At 42.6% G+C, this 17,400-nt stretch overlaps 1 pseudogene; it reads right to left on the reverse strand.

The window, feature by feature from the left end:
* Positions 1–13,964: 13,964 nt before the first annotated feature.
* LOC116900529 lies at positions 13,965–15,226 on the reverse strand (annotated as a pseudogene).
* Between the last annotated feature and the right edge of the window lie 2,174 nt (positions 15,227–17,400).

Here is a 17,400-nt window from a genome sequence, read left to right on the forward strand (position 1 = left end):
CTGTGCTTTGAATACACAACACAGCAAATGCTCAGAACAGCTCAGGGAAACAGAGGGAATGCTTAGAGCCACTGGGATGCTGAATCAGGGTGACAGAACTAACTAATATTCTCTAGTTGTTTTTCAGTAGTGACCAACGTCAGATGGCTCTTTAGCTATATAGCTACAGCAAAGCAAAAGATACATCTTTCCTTTCCACTGACCCCTGTCTTTCTAATTCTGAGCTGCCTGTTATCTGAGCCATTCAGATCATGTCTATAGGGAAAGGTAAGGAAAGTGGAGGTCAAGAGGAGGCCCTACACAATATATACACATACAAATTCACATTAGCATATGTTATGACATTAATTGACATATCAAACCTTTCTATTTGTTTATTTATTTGGTTGCATATTTGATAGCAGATTACATCCTGCTTTTGTTGAGTGGAAGTTTGGTTCTATTTTTGCTGTTACCTGAACTTGGTTTATTTCAAGTCAGATAGGAGAAATGAACAGGTCAAACCTTCATCTGATCTACTTAGTGTTGGTTATTGATTGAAGAAACTGGGATGACTCCAAGTCACTGCTAACCAGTCTGATGCAGGTATCTTGAGGGTTGTGTGAGATTGTTTGGGTAAGTCCAGGAAGATCCCCTGGTGAAGGTCCAAGTTAGGTCCAGGCATTGAAAACTATAGTGGAGTAAGAGACCAAACAGACTCTGAAAACTCATGTAGAAATAGATTTTTATTGGGCGTAGGCTGGGAGGCCAGACCTTGGTCACACTTAACAAGAAAAGATACAGATGGGGATGTCTGTACCAAGAATATTCACAGATTCAGCTCCTACCTGGGAAGGCAGGTACCAAGTTGATGTGGGTACTCAGGGTGATGGATGGGATGAGTCTGGAATGTAAGTTTGCATTTCCATAAAACATGAATTGTAGGAGCAGCTGTGGTTGCTTATGGGTCTAGTTCCCAGCAAGCTTTATTTCACCTGTTGGAAAAGAGAGAGGCAATTAGTTCTTTCTGGATAGAGCAGAGAAGGTACTAGAATGCTGAGGCATGAGTTCCCATAGAGAAGAGGTAAGCATCCATCTTGAATGTAGTCAAGAGGCCTAAGAAAGGACTCAGCCAAAAGCCAGAATGGAAGAAGTGATTAGACGTAAAAATCTGTGTGGCTCAGTGAGGCAGGGACACCTGGAGTCTAACTATCCTTGGGAAGAGAAGAAAAGCCCTGCTCACAGCCTATACCTTGGAAAAAGCAGATGAGGCACTGTAATACTAGAGAGAGAAAGCTCTCAGAACAGTCACCTATATTCAAGTCTAACCCACCTCCTTCGAGCATTAACTTCTTTGTTTATATGTTGATAATTGCTCAGTGTCTACTTTGGGGTGTTAAAATGAATAAAGGGACAATAAGGATATGATAAGTGCACCAAGACTGTACTCTGCTATATCACAGGTACCTAGCATCGTCCATGGCAAAAAGAAATCTTGCATGAACTTGCTTAACAGATATGTGAGGGAACTCTATCAGCAACCACCTCAATCTTGTTTAAGTAAAAGTGAACTATATTGTAGTATAATATTGAGGAAGGAAATCAAATCAAACTGTCCAGGATGACCAGAAATCCAATCTCCCAGCAAAAGGTTCTCCTAGCACTGGTGTGCACAAGGGTTGTGAGAACTGTGTGTCAAGACCACAATAGATACTCCTTACCACATCATAACGTCTCAACCCTTTCCTATTATTTTACCATACTGCTATAATTTTCCTCTCTCCCACATCTGCCCTCCCCAGCCAGATTTCCTTTAGAACATTTTTCATTGCTTCTACCACAGGATGCTTCCTAGATCGTCTGCCATGCAATATTTCTAATGTCATTGGCTACTGGATGGGGAAGAGACCCTTGGAACTGCAGCTGTTTAATCATTGGCCATGCAGAAGAAGATGGAGTTCAGAGAAGCCAGTGGCTCTTGCATAGTCAGTGACATAAAAGGGCTAGGACCTGGGCCACTCACTCCTCACTGGAGCTCACCTTGTAACACCAAATGACCTTCCTACCAGGTGTCCTTTGCTCTAGAGCTGAATCCTGGGACCAGGACCCTCCCTTCATTGGCATAGCTGGAGTCTCACCCTTCCTGGATCCTGCTTGTAGGAACTGTTGTTTCTGATTTTAGAACCTCATTTAGGGAGAGATTTTTAAAGGTTTTGGAAAACACCAATTACATCCAGCAGGAAGCAAGTGCGTGCCGCTAGTCTTTCTATGAGGAGGAGGAGACTAAAAGACCTATGGCTGTTAGAAACTACTAGAAGCTTGTTTCTAAAGAAACTCTGTTGAAGATGTGAGAGAGGAAAGTAATTGGAAAGGGTTGAGAAACGTTATTAATGGTACCTATATTGTGGTCTTGACACACAGTTCTCATGAACCTTGGTGCACACCAGTGCTAGAAGAACCTTTTTGGATACCAAGGTCTTAGAGATTTCTCAAGTCTTTTGCAAAGTAGGAATGAGGGAAGAGGACATACCACTACCTAATCTCTTCATAGAGTATTCCCAAAGGACTGAGGGCACCAGGGCAGTTTGTGTGTATGTGGGGGTGGGGTATGGGAGAGAGGAAAATAATGGCATGGTTTAGAGGCATGAGTATAATAGGGATGAGAAACAAAAAGAATTTTGTTTAAATAAAAGATCTGTGTGATTTGTAAAATAAATTTCATTGAACATTTTTTTTAGAATAAACAACTAAGAAATCAAAATTTGCTAATAATTTCTTCTGAATTCAGACAGGATTTCTTTGCATGAGTCACATAAAAAACAAGATCTTATGGACCTCTGGTTAATATTAAAGTTCCATATACCCAGCCTTCTGTGAATCATATGTTTATGAAACATTTTCACTGAGTACACAACAATGATGGCTTGTGCTTTTAGCCCTTTACCTTTCATATAGACATGGAGGGCTTTTATAACCTATCTACTGTATAGGTGCTTTCCCAATTCTCAGGCCGATTTAGGAAGAAATACTACAGATATTGACGATAGTGGAAAACCGAGCTTAAGATGCAGTTCTGTATAAAATGTGTCAGGATTCTATCATCTATCACTAGGATGTGGCCCTGAGTAAGTTTCTTCATCTCTCAGCTGCCTCATCTTTCACCTCAGCTGCCTCATTAGGGATTATCTTGGTGCCCATTGTAGAGTGTTTCTGTGATAATTGATGAAAACACCTTAAACCTTAACACCTGAAACATGGTTGGCTATGTTATTGGTACAATTTAATTGATTGCAAGTGAGGAAACTGGAGACAAGCTTCTAATGAAGCAGTTTATGAATCTTCTGCTGATCGCTGATAAATAAAAGAAGTGGTTTTGACTAGGGTTTGGCAAAGCCATCACCCATATACCCAAGTATACAATTAATGTATCACTGGTACATAATGGCCAGAGGTGTGGAGGAACTTGTAACCACAACCTTTTGTGCACAGTTTAGCTGAGTCAACGGCAGGAAGAGGAAATAGGGCACTTGTAACTTTTGCCCAAGGCTATGGTCACCCCTCTCTTAGTCCTTTAAACACGCTACTAGAAACAATGCCCAAATAAGCTAGAAGCCAGTGGTAAACAGAAACCAGCATGTGGGTGTGCATGTGTCTGTATAGTGTGTGTGATGTGTGATCATGTGTGACAGCAGGCACCTGTGTTCCTATGTGCTTCAGAGAGCCAGGCTCTAGTCCAGATCCTCACCTCCTACTTGTTATTAACTGCTGCATGTGACAGACGAGCTAGCCTGGAAGCGTCGAAGCTTCTTTTATCTCATCTCACCATAGTAACACAGGCATGTGCTACCAGTCCAGGCTTTCCGTGAGTTCTAGGGATTCAGACTCAGGTTTCCATATTTACTTGGCCAGTAGTTTATGCACTGAGCCATCTCCCCAGCTTCTCTGTTCCTACTGTTGATTCCTTTTCATTTTCTTGTCTGATTCAACTTCATGATTGTTTTTAGCTACTTAACTGTATTCTGTTTCTAACTCTATTTCTCTTATAACATTGTTTCTGTCATTCAGACCAACTCAAAGGAGTCAACTCTTATTCACCAAACATGCCCTCCTATTCCTGGTTTCCTTAGTTAATACACTCTAAGCCCTTAGATATCTACATTTCCCTAAGACTAAATGGTCTCCTGTGGGAAGAAACCCAGTGCCCTCTACTCTCCTTAACCTTCTTAGTGCTCTGCTGGGCAATGCATATGGTAGAATCCACACTTCAAAATCAGTGTCATTACCCAGTAGTCAGACTTTCCTGTATATCCCCCTCCAAAAAGCCCACCACCCCTCATTAAGGCACTTCACAAACTGTGACACCTATTCTACTTTCTGGAAGTTTGTGTTCAGAGATTTTGTGACCCCAGTCATTTTCATCTCAAGTGATCTTCGGCAACTCATAGAATCTCTTGGCACCCAACCCACCCCGCTTCCAGGTAGTCATTTCCCATAGATCATTTGCTGTTGCCAAAAGGAATTGCCAAAACTGGTGTCTGTCATAAATGCCTCTTTGAGGTGAACACCTGGCTTTACAGGACCATGAAGGGCATCTCAGTTCAATCCAGGGCTCAGTAGAATCCAAGTCCTCATTAGCTTTTTGGGGTGTGTTTGGAGGTGCTGGAAATACGTTCTAATTTAATTAGGGCCAACATCTAACCACAGTCGCCTCATGTGAAATTTCCCCTTCTCCTCCAGTGCTGGCTTAGCATACCACACTTGGGACACCTAAGAGCAGCTCTGGTATAGGAGCAGGGAGACAGTGAAAAATTTGCTAACAAACAGCCCACCTGGCCCTATTCCAAATCCCAGAGCCCCAACAGTAACACCGAAATGGCCCAGTTGTTTCTCTCTATTACAGAAAGCAAATGCTGTAGTTAGCCTGTTATCCGTGGCAGTTACAACTTGTTTGACATTTGAGTTTGTGGCTCTGAAGAGAGGAAAATCTACCCTCCAGGAAGGAAGGCTGTTTCTATGGCTAATTGACTAAATGACACTTCCCTCCCTGGTTCTTTCCCTCCTGGGCCTGCAAGGCAGCCTAGCTAGGTTATTTGCCACGGATGATGGCCTCTGTAATTTATTACACCAGGCCAGAGAAATGCCACGCTGCCAATTCAGCAATGTGTTCACTGTGGTTACAGGAGCCATCCTCCAGCTCACAGTCGACACGCATTTATTCTCTAACAAACAACTGTTTGGTCACAAAACTAGAGTCACAGGAGGTAGCGGTTGTTTTAGTAGCTTCCAGCCCCAAATTAGGCATTGGGCATTTACAAAAGGAAGGCACACAAACCAGCTGTGGAGGTTGTCCCTTCTCCACAAGGGACATGAAGTCTTGAGGCTTGTGGGCCATAACACAGGCTACTATGAAAACCTATCTTCTACTCATGGAGTTAGCAGCCATTGTCTTTTCTTCCAGTCAGACCTGTTCCAGGTAGCCCTTTCCCCAACAGTTTGTAGATCCAGCAGAAATTCCAGTATAAAGGCAAGTTATTTAGATTTTCAAACTTTGCCTATACTCAAATGACATGAAGAGGTATTATTAAAATGTAGATTCCGGTCACTAGGCCATGTGGGGCCGGAGAGCCAGCATTTCGAACACTGCCTAGCCCATGCTGAGTCTGCTCTTTAGACCACAGTGTTAGTTGCAGGAACCAAGAGCAGTTTCTCAAATCTCCCCTATCCTTGCAGACATCTGGGAGGCCCCATACTCCATTCTAATTTAATTAACCTGGAGTCGAGCCAGGGAGAGTTTTTGTCATAAATCTCTTCAGTTTATACAATATTAGGGAGAGATACACTATTGGCTTGAATATTCATAAACTATCCTGAAAAAAAGGATAAAAAGAATTAATAGCCGTTGTTCAGGAGACAAAAAGCTAGAAGAATATGTCCATTCTGAATCACTTGATCTTTGGAAAGTGCACATATTACTATTTTAAAAGTATTAAAGCAATTTAAGAAGCAAAGAGCTCTCTGGGTGGTCTCTATGACTACCAGGTGTTATGAACTAATTTGTGACATTTCCTTTCCAAAATTCAGAACCTCAAAATATGTGTGTAGTGAAAATGAGGCCCTTAAAGAGGTTGGGAAGGTTGCGTGAGGTCATGGGGGCTTCTCATCCTGTACAATTAGTGACTTTAGATGAAGAAATTATGACAGAGACTACACAGACACTCGTCACCAAAAGGACATGTGGGAATCAAAATGGAGGAGAAAAGATTTTGCAGAACAAAAGAAAGAAAGACAGAAAGAAAACAACAACAACAACAACAACAACAACAACAAAACAGTTTTACTGCCGTTTTCATCTCGGACTTGAGCCTCTAGAAGCAGGCAGAGAAAGTTCTCTGTGGTTTAATCTCCTCAGTCCGTGGTGTTGCTCAGCTAGGACTTAATATCCTGGGTTTCACAATCATTGATTCAGTAATCAAAGGACTATACCTGTTCAGTCCCTTGTGACATGTCAAGAAAGAGAAGTACCCTGAGAGTTTATAATCCCCTCATTTGGAAATATACTATCTGCGTAATGGGAACTGTTGAGAGAAAATATGTTAGGTATTAGTTGCTATTTATTAGAGTCCAGTGAGGTTTCAGTTTGCTGAAGCATGATTCCAGTTTTAAATAAAATTTATTACACAAAACCCCAAGATGTAAGATGATTGAAATAAAGCTACTTTGTTTAAAAGAGTGAATGTGCAAATTTGCCTTGTCTTTAATGGGGACTTTACATCACTTCTCTATGAGCCGTTAGGGACCCGTGGATTATGGCTTGAGATCATCTATCTGGTTTCATACATCCTAGGCTTGGACTCTAAAGCCTGATGGTACTGAGACCTCACCTGAGAGTCATTCAATGAGTCAGTATGAAAACTGGGCTCTGCCTCTGACCCTGTGACTTGCTAATCTCTTTTGTGAGGCATCAGAAATAATTCAGTGTCGCAGATAAAGAATGATGATAATTCAGTTTTCCACTACAAAACGTACTGTCTTACGTGCATGAAACGCACTGTTCAGCCAAAGAATCTATTTGTATTTACTATTCACCCACTTAAGGAGGTGAGACTATATACACGAAGAAAAGCAAAACCCTTTCCCATTTTGAAATACCTTCCTCTCTTTTAAAACTCATCAGACAATCTTAACTTCCAAGGCTGACTTTTGTCGGTGTCACATGACTATCCGGAAGAAGTGGGAGCCTAGGTAAATACACTCGAAATGATTTGGCAGAAAAGAAAACACCCAGAATCTGAGGAATAAAGAAGCCCTGGAGAAATAAAACATCACATCGTGTGGACTCTGCTTTTCACTCCTCTTTCCACTTTCTTATTCTGTTTCCTTTCAGAAAGCCCAATTTCCCCCAAGCTGTCTCCTGATTGACTTTCATGTGATAGGGTTACTCGATAGCACCGATCAGTTAATCCTTCCATATGGTTAAAATTAATCCACCAATCTGTGCTCATTTCCCTTTTTATGCTTGCTAATTTCTTGTGAAGATTATCCTTCCAGCTGAATTAGCCTCACTTCAGTACTATCCTATCCATGTTTCTCCAGAAACTAAAAAGTGACTTGGGGAGCAGGAGGCTTGTCAGTGGGCTTCTCTGTCCTGATGCCTTGTGCACTGTCAGGGTTGTTGAGGACCACATGGCAGAGACAGAGGCTTTATTCAGTGACCTCTTAAATTTCATATAACCTGGGTGAGTGGTAATATGACACTTGCTGTGATGGGGTCTTGTCTTTCAGAATCCTTCAGTTCTCCTATCACCTCTAAGTTAAAGCACTACAAACAGCCATGTGTTTCTACCTAACCCTTCAGCACCAAAACCATGAAGTAATTTGTGGATTTTGATTCTTAATACCTCACCACAGTTGCCACAGAAGAATCAGATCTGGTCTTTCAGCTCCGGTTTTCATTTTAGAATAAGAAATAAAAGGTATCATTTGAATCTAGATGTGAGAATAAGTTAACCAGAGACTTTTGACATTTAAATTTAAGACTTGCTGGCTAACCCCACGGGCTTTCTGATGGAAAATATAATTTATGAGACTTCATGCTTGGCTGGAGCCCTCTGGCTGGTAGGTTATTGACCCTGAACAGTCAAGGTAGCCTAAGTGCTCCTGTATCTTCAGTTGTGCGAGGCTTTGAGCTCGGGCCAGTTCAACCTCTGTGCTCTGGTTTCAGTCCTGCTCTCCTGGCCTTTTCTCATTCAGACAGACCAGCATTGGCGGCGGGCAGCAGGAACAAGCATCTTGTTCTTGCCTCTTTCATGGCTCTCCTTTCATTCTAGCCAAGCTGCCTGCACACAGGCCTCATAGTACACAGTGCAAACAAAGATAGGATTCCTGCCCCAAGGGTTCAGCCATCTCATATTTTCCTCTCTGCTGCCTCTATTTTTGTTCCAGTGTACCACACGTTCTGAAGCCTTGGCGGTCCTGAAACACTTTACTGTATTTTGTTTTGTAGGAAAGACTTGAGTTTTATGGCTGTGGGTTATAAAAGGCTTTTTCCCTCCTCCTCTGCTTCTCCCGGGAAATTTGATGGGTGTGACTGTTACCAGTGGGCCCTGCTGGGAAAGTCTAGGTCATGTTCAGCTTTCAGCCTAATCCATGAGTCTCTCCTTTTTGGCCATGGCCTGGTCCTAATTTTGTCCCCCTTCTGGCTGGTTTTGTTTATTGGCATTAATGTTTCATATTAAAATTTAATATTTAACTTTTGCTTTCAATATTTAATGTTCTGCATCTTACATTTGGATGTCTCCCTTCTGGGAGTGGTCAGCTATACTGCATGATGCAAGTGCTAATCCTTTTGACTTCCAGTAAAACGAGCCCCCCCTCCCTTTCTTTCCTTGTTCACTCTGCATTCCATCCATCAAGGTAACTACCTAAACATTGCTGTCTTGTGCCCATGCAGTTCTTCAGCACAAATTTATTGGGTGCCAACGAAGATATTATAAAGGGCACTTCTAGAGATGCTCCAAAAGCAGTGACTTCAGCTCACTCGGAGGTATGGAGAGAAGGAGAATCATAGGGTTAAAGAAGAGGCAAAAGACCTCTTGTGGAAAGATGATGGAGAAAGCAATGGGAACCAGAAGGCCAGCAGGGGCAGAGCACTCAGCAGATTGGGTGGGAAGGGAAGGGTGGTCTCTACAACACAGATGATGGCATCCACATGAAACGTAATTAACTGATGCTTAATAATGATGGTAAGGCTTATAAATGAGAATAAATATCTTGACTGTAGTCACTAATCAAAACAAACAAACAAACAAAACAAGCAAACAAACAAAGAAAACAACCCATGATGGCCGTTATCCACAAAACAGTCCCAGGTCCATCTCCTCCATTAAATACTGCCAGAGAATACCCCTCACCTAAAGAAGGAAGCTAAATTCAGGACATAGACAGCATATTAAATTGGCCTCATGATATGGAAAATGCAGTATTTAGCTTCATGGTAAAACTAGAAACTGTGGAGTTGAAGAAGTGCCTTTTATATTACAACAATCTTGTCTTTGGAGGCCAAGTTCCTGGTTCTTCCTCACCTGATAAATCTAAAGTTCATTTTGCAGATCACTTACTTGGTGACAAGGGCTTCATGGAGGAATGTGCAAGCAGAAGAGAACAGACATAAATACGATAGGAAAACAGACCTAGAGATTGGGAGCTTGAAATGACCACTGAGTGAGCATAGCTAGGTTAGCAATGGACAGAGTAGACTATTGGTACCACCTCAAATGCGGTGGCATAATTCAGAGCTAATGCTATTGTTGTTCTGTATGACTTACTGGAGTGTGTCCTGTATGTCTCACTGCGATGATGAAAATCTTTTTGAAATTTCAATTCAAAATATTTTTGCTGATTATAAAACTATTATTTGCCAAACAGGTTTGGTTTTCTTTTTTCAATTCACAATGCAAATCCCCTTCTATGTCAACTTCAGATAGCCATCAACCATGAGGCAAATACCTTTAAAATATTTGTAAATATACATTGTCCAATAGGCTGGATATAATCTGCCTTATGGAACATTGGCACTGATACAAATGATCTGATTCATTGGCTCAAAGAATTGATAATCCCAGCAGAACTCAGCACTGGTCGGGGAATATTCCAGAAGCAGAGCACAAGCAAATGTCCACATGAGAAAACTAAAGTCCAAGTCAATCTCTGAAGCCAGAGTGACCGGGAACCAAAAACTAAGCAAGACTCTCGAGTCCATTCAAAAGGCCCACACAAAGAATGTGACAGGGAGAATTGAAAGACATTCATACCCACAATGGGGAATCTCATTCAACCTGCTAGAAACCTTCAAATACAGTAGGAAAAGAACATGTGGTTAGGATGGTCTATTGGAAGGCAGACGGACTTAAAATCTAAGATCATCTTCTTAGCATTACTACTGAGTCTTACTTCTCCCTGCTATGGATGTGGATGGTAAGAATAACAGCTACTATTCTCATGTCACTGAGCTGCAATGAGCATCCCAGTGCATTACATACCATGCATGTTGAGTGTCTACCACATGCCAGGCCTTTCTCTAGGAGCCTGAGGAAGGACAAAACAGAACACTCAGAGCTCTCTTCTCTTGGAGAACATATATTCTAAGGGATTCAGAGCATGTGAAAGGGTATCACATACTATAACATGCCTGCTAAACATGAACTCCTGCACCTAACATAGGATGGCTCCTGTGTTTCACTGAGTTACATGGTGCATATGAGCTGCAACAAATTCATCAAGAGGGAGAGAAAGAGAAAGCCCACAAATGAGCTTCCTATAATATCTGGCACCTCTGAGATGGTCAGGCATTCTGAGTAGTGCATCATGGTAAGAAGGGAGAGTGTGAATCCAGAGGAGGAGCTCCTGGCACCCAGGTCATGTATACATGTGGGTACCAAGGACCCATTTCTCAGATCTATTGGACTTATTGACATTATGCTGACTTCCCAGTTGTAGACAGTTGGGAGCAATGGAAATTGCTGGCTGCAGGTCAAGTTAGATAAGAGATTTTGAAGAGTCATTCAACCAGCTGGAAAAGGAAAGAAGGCACGGGGCTGGGGCACGAAAAGCAGAGCAAGTAACAATGAATAGATTATTAGCCTCCGTGGTTTTCCACTTACTCACTCTTGTTAACCAATAATCAGGGCTAATATCTTTCGAATGCTTTTCTGTGCCAAGCACTAGGTGTAGCTTTACATATCCGTTATCATATGGCAGACTCTCAACTCTTACTCATATCCATGAGCTCTTTCCTAATTTAAACCAGTGCTTCGAATAGTTTCACTTGACATGAGAAGGGAGAAGAAAACAGAAAAGTTGTTTTGCCCTGTTGGCATAACTAGCTAGCTGTGTAGATTGAATCTATAGGTATGACTTTTATATATTGTGCTATATAACTATGATCCTGGCATGTCTTAGCACTCATAACCATTAGCTATTGCCAACCCTGCCTGACAGGTAATCCACCTGAAGGCCAGCTCAGTGATTTGAACATGTTCAAAGATATACAAGAGAAGGTGGTTCTGGTAGATCTGGACTCCGATCTCTGTGCCTGCTCTTTTTGCTGCACAGCGTCGCTTGCTCAGCCTTAGACAGAGCCAATAATTCTACTGAGTCAAGACTCATTTTCATTCAGTCTCTGAGTACATCTACACATGTAGACACTGTTGTGCGTACAACTGCCAAAAAACAACAAAAAGTTAATAACTCCTGTCCTCTGTGCCATCCTTATCTTAACATATCCAGAATTTTAATACCACAGCACTTTCTGCACTTTGTGCTTTCCAGTGGATCTCGTTAGCGGAAGCATAAGGTGTGCACTGAGCCCACACGGCTGGACTTCCTTGAGTAAGGGAGGGTGAGCTGATTGCTCACACCTGGCTCACTGCGTCACCGTTTGTCATCAGGCCAAACAAAACCCTGTGTCTCATGGGTCTTAGCTGAGTCCTTCCTGTCTCTCTCACTTTTCCCTCTCACTAGCCTCTTCTCTACCACAATCCCAGTATAGCCCAGGTGTCCGTTGATATAGAGCTGAGCTGCTGCAGAACAGGAAAAGGAGAATTGGTGCTGTGCTGAGCTGACCCCATAGGTCACTACCACCAGTCTGATCACTCTGTTAGCCAACCCAGTCTCAACTTCAGAGCAGCAGACACTCTGGGGTTCTGAATTCCCTCTGGATTATTCATGAATGCACACCATCCCTTGGGACAGTCACAGGCAAATCCCAGATCAAATTTTTCGCTTCCCCTGCAAAGAACCCTATCAATGTCCCTGGGGTCAAGCAGATGTACCATCTAGCCTTTCCTACTTGGGCTGAGGGTGCTCGGAGGCCACTTGGAGTTTACTAACCTGGATTAGATTTCCTCCCACTCATTGCGTCCTGGTGAGTGAGATCAAAGTTTGGGGTAATTATCTAATGGTTTGGAGTAGCTCTATGGTAGTTTTATTATTGTTCCAGCCCATCCTAATACAGGATGCCCCTCCAGTCTTTCATGCACAACGCTTATGTCATACATATCTTGCTTAAATTTCTTTGATGCATTATCCAAGGCCTGGCTTCTTCACTGTTCTGCATGGTGTAAGTTTATTCCAGCACACTGACATATCCCAAACAGGTATCAAATATGTCTCTGGTAATCCATACTGTGAAATGGTAAGAGTAGCCACATTTGGAAATTTAATGATTTTTATAGTTATTAAAATTAATTAGCACAGATCTAGACCCAGCTCTATTGCCTTGTGCTTAACTACTTTGTCTTTTAAATAAGATCAACCATAGATTATTTTTACATACATTAAAACTGATATAAAAGCTTAGAAGTCACACATACTTATTAATAGAGGGGGTCTCTTAAGCATAGCAAGTACATTTGTTTCTGTGACAGGGCTGTCTAAGGTTGCCTTGAACTCCAGAGTTCCAGCCTTGGCTTCGTGAATAGTTGAATATAGCTGTAGTTTATATGCTGGAGAGAGTAAGATGTTGTCTTGCTATGCAGTCAGGTTAACCTTGAACTTACTGTGTGGCCCAGACTGACCTCAACCTCACAGTAATGTTCCCCCCTCAGCTTTCCAAGTTTTAAGATAACACGCATAAGCTACCATGCCTGGCTTTTGTGACTCTTAGTAGACTTTTTACTCTCATTTTTAAAGAAGCTGCTTGCATGCATTTTCGGGAGCTTTGGCCTTCCATAGTCTATAAAACTATTAGCACACCAAGCTAATGAACATGTTTATCCTACATTTTATTGTTTTATTTTATTTTATTTTTTTACGCACTAGAAACTGTATTTTATCCACCTTCCTTTGTTAACATTCTAAATAGTATGTAAACATAATAGAGCAAATAGAGCTTGACAGGAACCATCAATTTTACAATAGTGAAAGGCCTTTTCCTATTTGTTTTTCCAGCCCCTTTCAGTCTCTGTCATCTGTCCTAACCCTTGTGAAATAGGGACCAAAAGTACCAACTCAGTATTAGGAGGCTTAAGAGACGGCCCAACAGCAAAAGGGCCAGCTTTCAGGAACCTTCACACCCCAGTGGTTCCTACCCTTTGGCAGAGCTCCTTCTCAGGTCCTGGGCTGAGAAACCAGCACATCTGTAAACCAAGCACACAGATCTAAAGACCAAGCGAGAGTCTCGATAGTAAGGTGTGTGGGCTTATGACTACCAGCAACATCCAGCCTCGGGACTTCTGAGACTTCTGAGCTCACATTCCCTGTGGATGCTTTCCAGGTACCTCTCTGTTCCCCCTGCCACTCAGGGAAGAGTATGAAGGATACAACAGAAGCCAAAGACAGAAAGATTAGCCACAGTGGGGGAGAGGGCCAGGGGAGGGGGTAGAACACTGGCAAAGCAACCGGCAAAGTTGGTGACATTTGCTCTTGGAAACAAGAGATAGGGCCCAGAACAAGGGTGGCAGCTGGAAGGTGAAGGGCAATCCCAGCTCTCAGTAGCAGTATTGATCAGGCTTATAGGGGCCATTAATGGACATGCCCAGGTACTGGGCCTGCTTCTCAGTCAGCTTGGTCACCTTCACATTCAGCTTGCCCAGGTGGGCTTCAGCCACTGCCTTATCCAGCTTCTTAGGCAGGAAGTGAACCCCAAGGGGATATTTATCTGGGTGGGTCCACAGCTCAATCTGTGCCATCACCTGGTTCATAAAGAAATTGCTCATCACAAAGCTGGGGTGGCCCATGGCGGGTTGCCTTCAGCCAGCAAGATGATGCGGTGCCCATTCGTTAGCCAGTAGCATCCACCTGGGGCTTGACGTTCATCTCCTCAGCATTCTCATTGCTTCTCATCAATCTCCATGTCAAAGTGTCCAGTGTTACAAAGAATGGCATCATCCTTCATCTGTTCAAAGTGCCAGCCAAGGATGATATCAACACAGTCTGTGGTGACAAAGATGTTGCTCTCCTTACAAGCCTCGTCCATGGTGGTTACCTCAAACCCTCCCTCCCCCAGGGCAGCTTGCAATACACTGATGGGGGTCAATCTCAGTGATGATGACTGGGGCCATGAAACTGCTTAGGACCTGGGCACAACCTTGCCTACATCACCATAGCCTTCTACCACTGCCACCTTGCCTGCAATCATCACATCTGTGGCCCATTTGATGCCATCTATGAGGGACTTCCAGCAGCCATAGAGGTTGTCAAACCTGCTCTTGATGACAGAATTGTTGACATTAATGGCAGGCACCTTCAGTATTCCATTGGTCAACATTTTGTAGAGGTTGTGGACCCCAGTCGTGGTCTCCTCAGAGGTACCTTAGATGACTTACAGAAGCTGTGGGTATTTGGTGTGGGTGAGGTTAGAAAGGCCACCACCATCATCCAGAATCATGTTGAGGGGTCCATCCTTGAAGTGCAATGTCTGCTCAATGCACCACAGGCACGCCTCATCTGTGTTGCCCTTTCGGGCAAACACTGGAATGCCATCCTTGGCAATGACAGCTGCTACATGGTCCTGAGCAGAGAAGATGTTGCAGATGGACCAGCGCACCTCAGCACCCAGAGCCACAAAGTCTCAATCAGGACAGCAGTTTCCACAGGCATGTGCAGACAGCCAGCAATGCTAGCACCCTTCAGTGGCTTGGAGGCTGAGTACCTCTCCTGCATGTGCCTCAAACCTAGCATCTCATTCTCAGCTATGTCCAGGGCCTTTCATCCCCATGCAGCCAGTCCAATGTCTGACTTTGTAGGGCAGTTTATCAAACTGGCTGGCTGCGTTTCCACTAGGACTGATAAACTCAGGGAAGGGGGCCGGGTGACACGGGGCAGGGCTCTCCTACATTTTAAAATGCCACCAAGTCACATGTGTGAGTCATGAGGTCTGAGAGCAAAGAACAAAAGCCAAGCTTCTCAGTCTGAGAAATAAGGACAATACAGGTACATAGCTCAAGGAATTGATTCACTAAATAAATATTTATTGAGCTTCTAGAATGTTCCAAACGCCATTGCATTATCCTTTACACAACTGTGCCAATGGTAGTGAATAAAATAAGCCTCTCAGAACTGTTGTAGACGTATTTCTATAAAGCTTAAATGAAATGAGAGTGTACTCACAGAGCGCTCATAACAGAGACTGGCATAGCATAAAACTCATAGCCTAATCCTTAAAGATAGTATTGTTAAGAAGGTGTCTTAGAGCTACTCTCTGTTTTATAGAGAAGCTCAATGCTCAACTCAACACCCAGCAGCTATAGAGACCAACAATCACTATGCATTACAGCACCTGAGTCTTAGCTTAAAATTTAACACAAATTGCCTTTACGCCATAAAGGCATAACACTAAAAATACCTAAATTGGCTCAACCGAAGTCATTGTCATCATGTTGTTGCTGTCTCAAATGCAGAGAAATACTTATAACTCAGTCTATTACTTACACTCTTTTACATATGTGTGACGTTTACAAACTCTGGTAATGCAGTTTCCCCTATGATAGTATTCATTTATTTGTTTGCCAAACCTTGTTTGATTTTTATAAAATTTTCAATATGACATGTGTGATGGTTAATCTTGTCAACGGTGGTAGAATCACCATAGGAAGAACAATCTGGTTATCTAAGGTAGGTTAGTTGAAATGGGAATATCTACACTAGATGTTCTAGACACGGGTCCAGACTGAATTAGAAGGAGAAAGTGAACCAACTGTACCAGAACAGCCATCTCCCTGCTTCTTGGCCGAGCATGCACTACAACCAGCTGATAAAAGCCCAAGCCCCAGGTTTTTCCCCACCATGATGAACCGTACCCTGAAACTGTGATTCCAAACTTCCACTTAGAGTTTTGGTTGGGTACTTGAGTGCAACAACAAGGTAACTAATGCACCATGAAAATAGGTTATACCTTCAGGTTTCTTCACCACATTTATTATTAGGGGAAGGAATTCTCTAAATAAAATCGGAAACAGGATTCTGCTCCTTAAGCTCACAGTGAGGAATTGCTATACAATGGACAACTGCTTGTTTTGGAACTAAATAAATTGCCAGTCATATTTTCAACCCTGTCATCTGTTAGCTGTGTGTGTTTGGTGTGTGATTCGCCTCCTCTGAATCTTTCTTCCATTCTACAAAATGGGAGAGTTGCTTCACTTTTGTCATTCTTAGTCCTCAAGTGTGTAATCTGAGGTATAAGGACAGTTGCTAAAGAAGGAATATAACTGAACTGAAAGCAAAGAACATTGGTGACAACAGCCCTAAATCTCACCGCCAATAGCAGAACAATAATGAATATCAAGCTCCAATTTCCCTCAAAGTAATTAGCCATGAAATTTCTTGTAAAATGCCAAGGTTTTGCTCCACACTGTTCCATATTTAAAATTATTTACAAGTGTAATTAGTGTGTTGTGGGGTCTCTGATCACCATAGACTATACCCAAGATTTGGCAAACTAGATGCACATTCCAGCACTCAGTAATGCAGAAGACAATTTACTTAACAGTAGGGTGAAGTTCACATTCAGGTACATGCTCTGGGCCTCTCCTCCCTTCCTTTGAGTCATGGTGAGTAAATAAGTGGATTTGTATCAACCGAAGCATATAGCTATCTTGGAAGTTTAGACCGAGAAAGAGACTCTGGCTGCCCATATGGTACTTATCAGAAAGACAGCAAGGCAAACAGAGCCTTCCTTTCTTCTTTTGGAGACAATCTTATGCAATCAAAGCTGACTTCAGGAAACTCTAGATAGCAGAAGACGGAGATGACCTTGAACTCCTGATCCTCCTCCTTCCACTTTCCATGTACTGCAATTACAAAAATGGCCATCCTGCCCAGCTCATTGTGGACCATTCTCTATGTTCTTTCATTCATAGATAAGTTACATACCCAACAACTATTCCTTGAGTCCTTGCAGCATGACAAGCACTGTTCAAGGTACTA

Source organism: Rattus rattus, chromosome 5 (assembly GCF_011064425.1).
Source record: "Rattus rattus isolate New Zealand chromosome 5, Rrattus_CSIRO_v1, whole genome shotgun sequence".
NCBI lineage: Eukaryota > Metazoa > Chordata > Mammalia > Rodentia > Muridae > Rattus > Rattus rattus.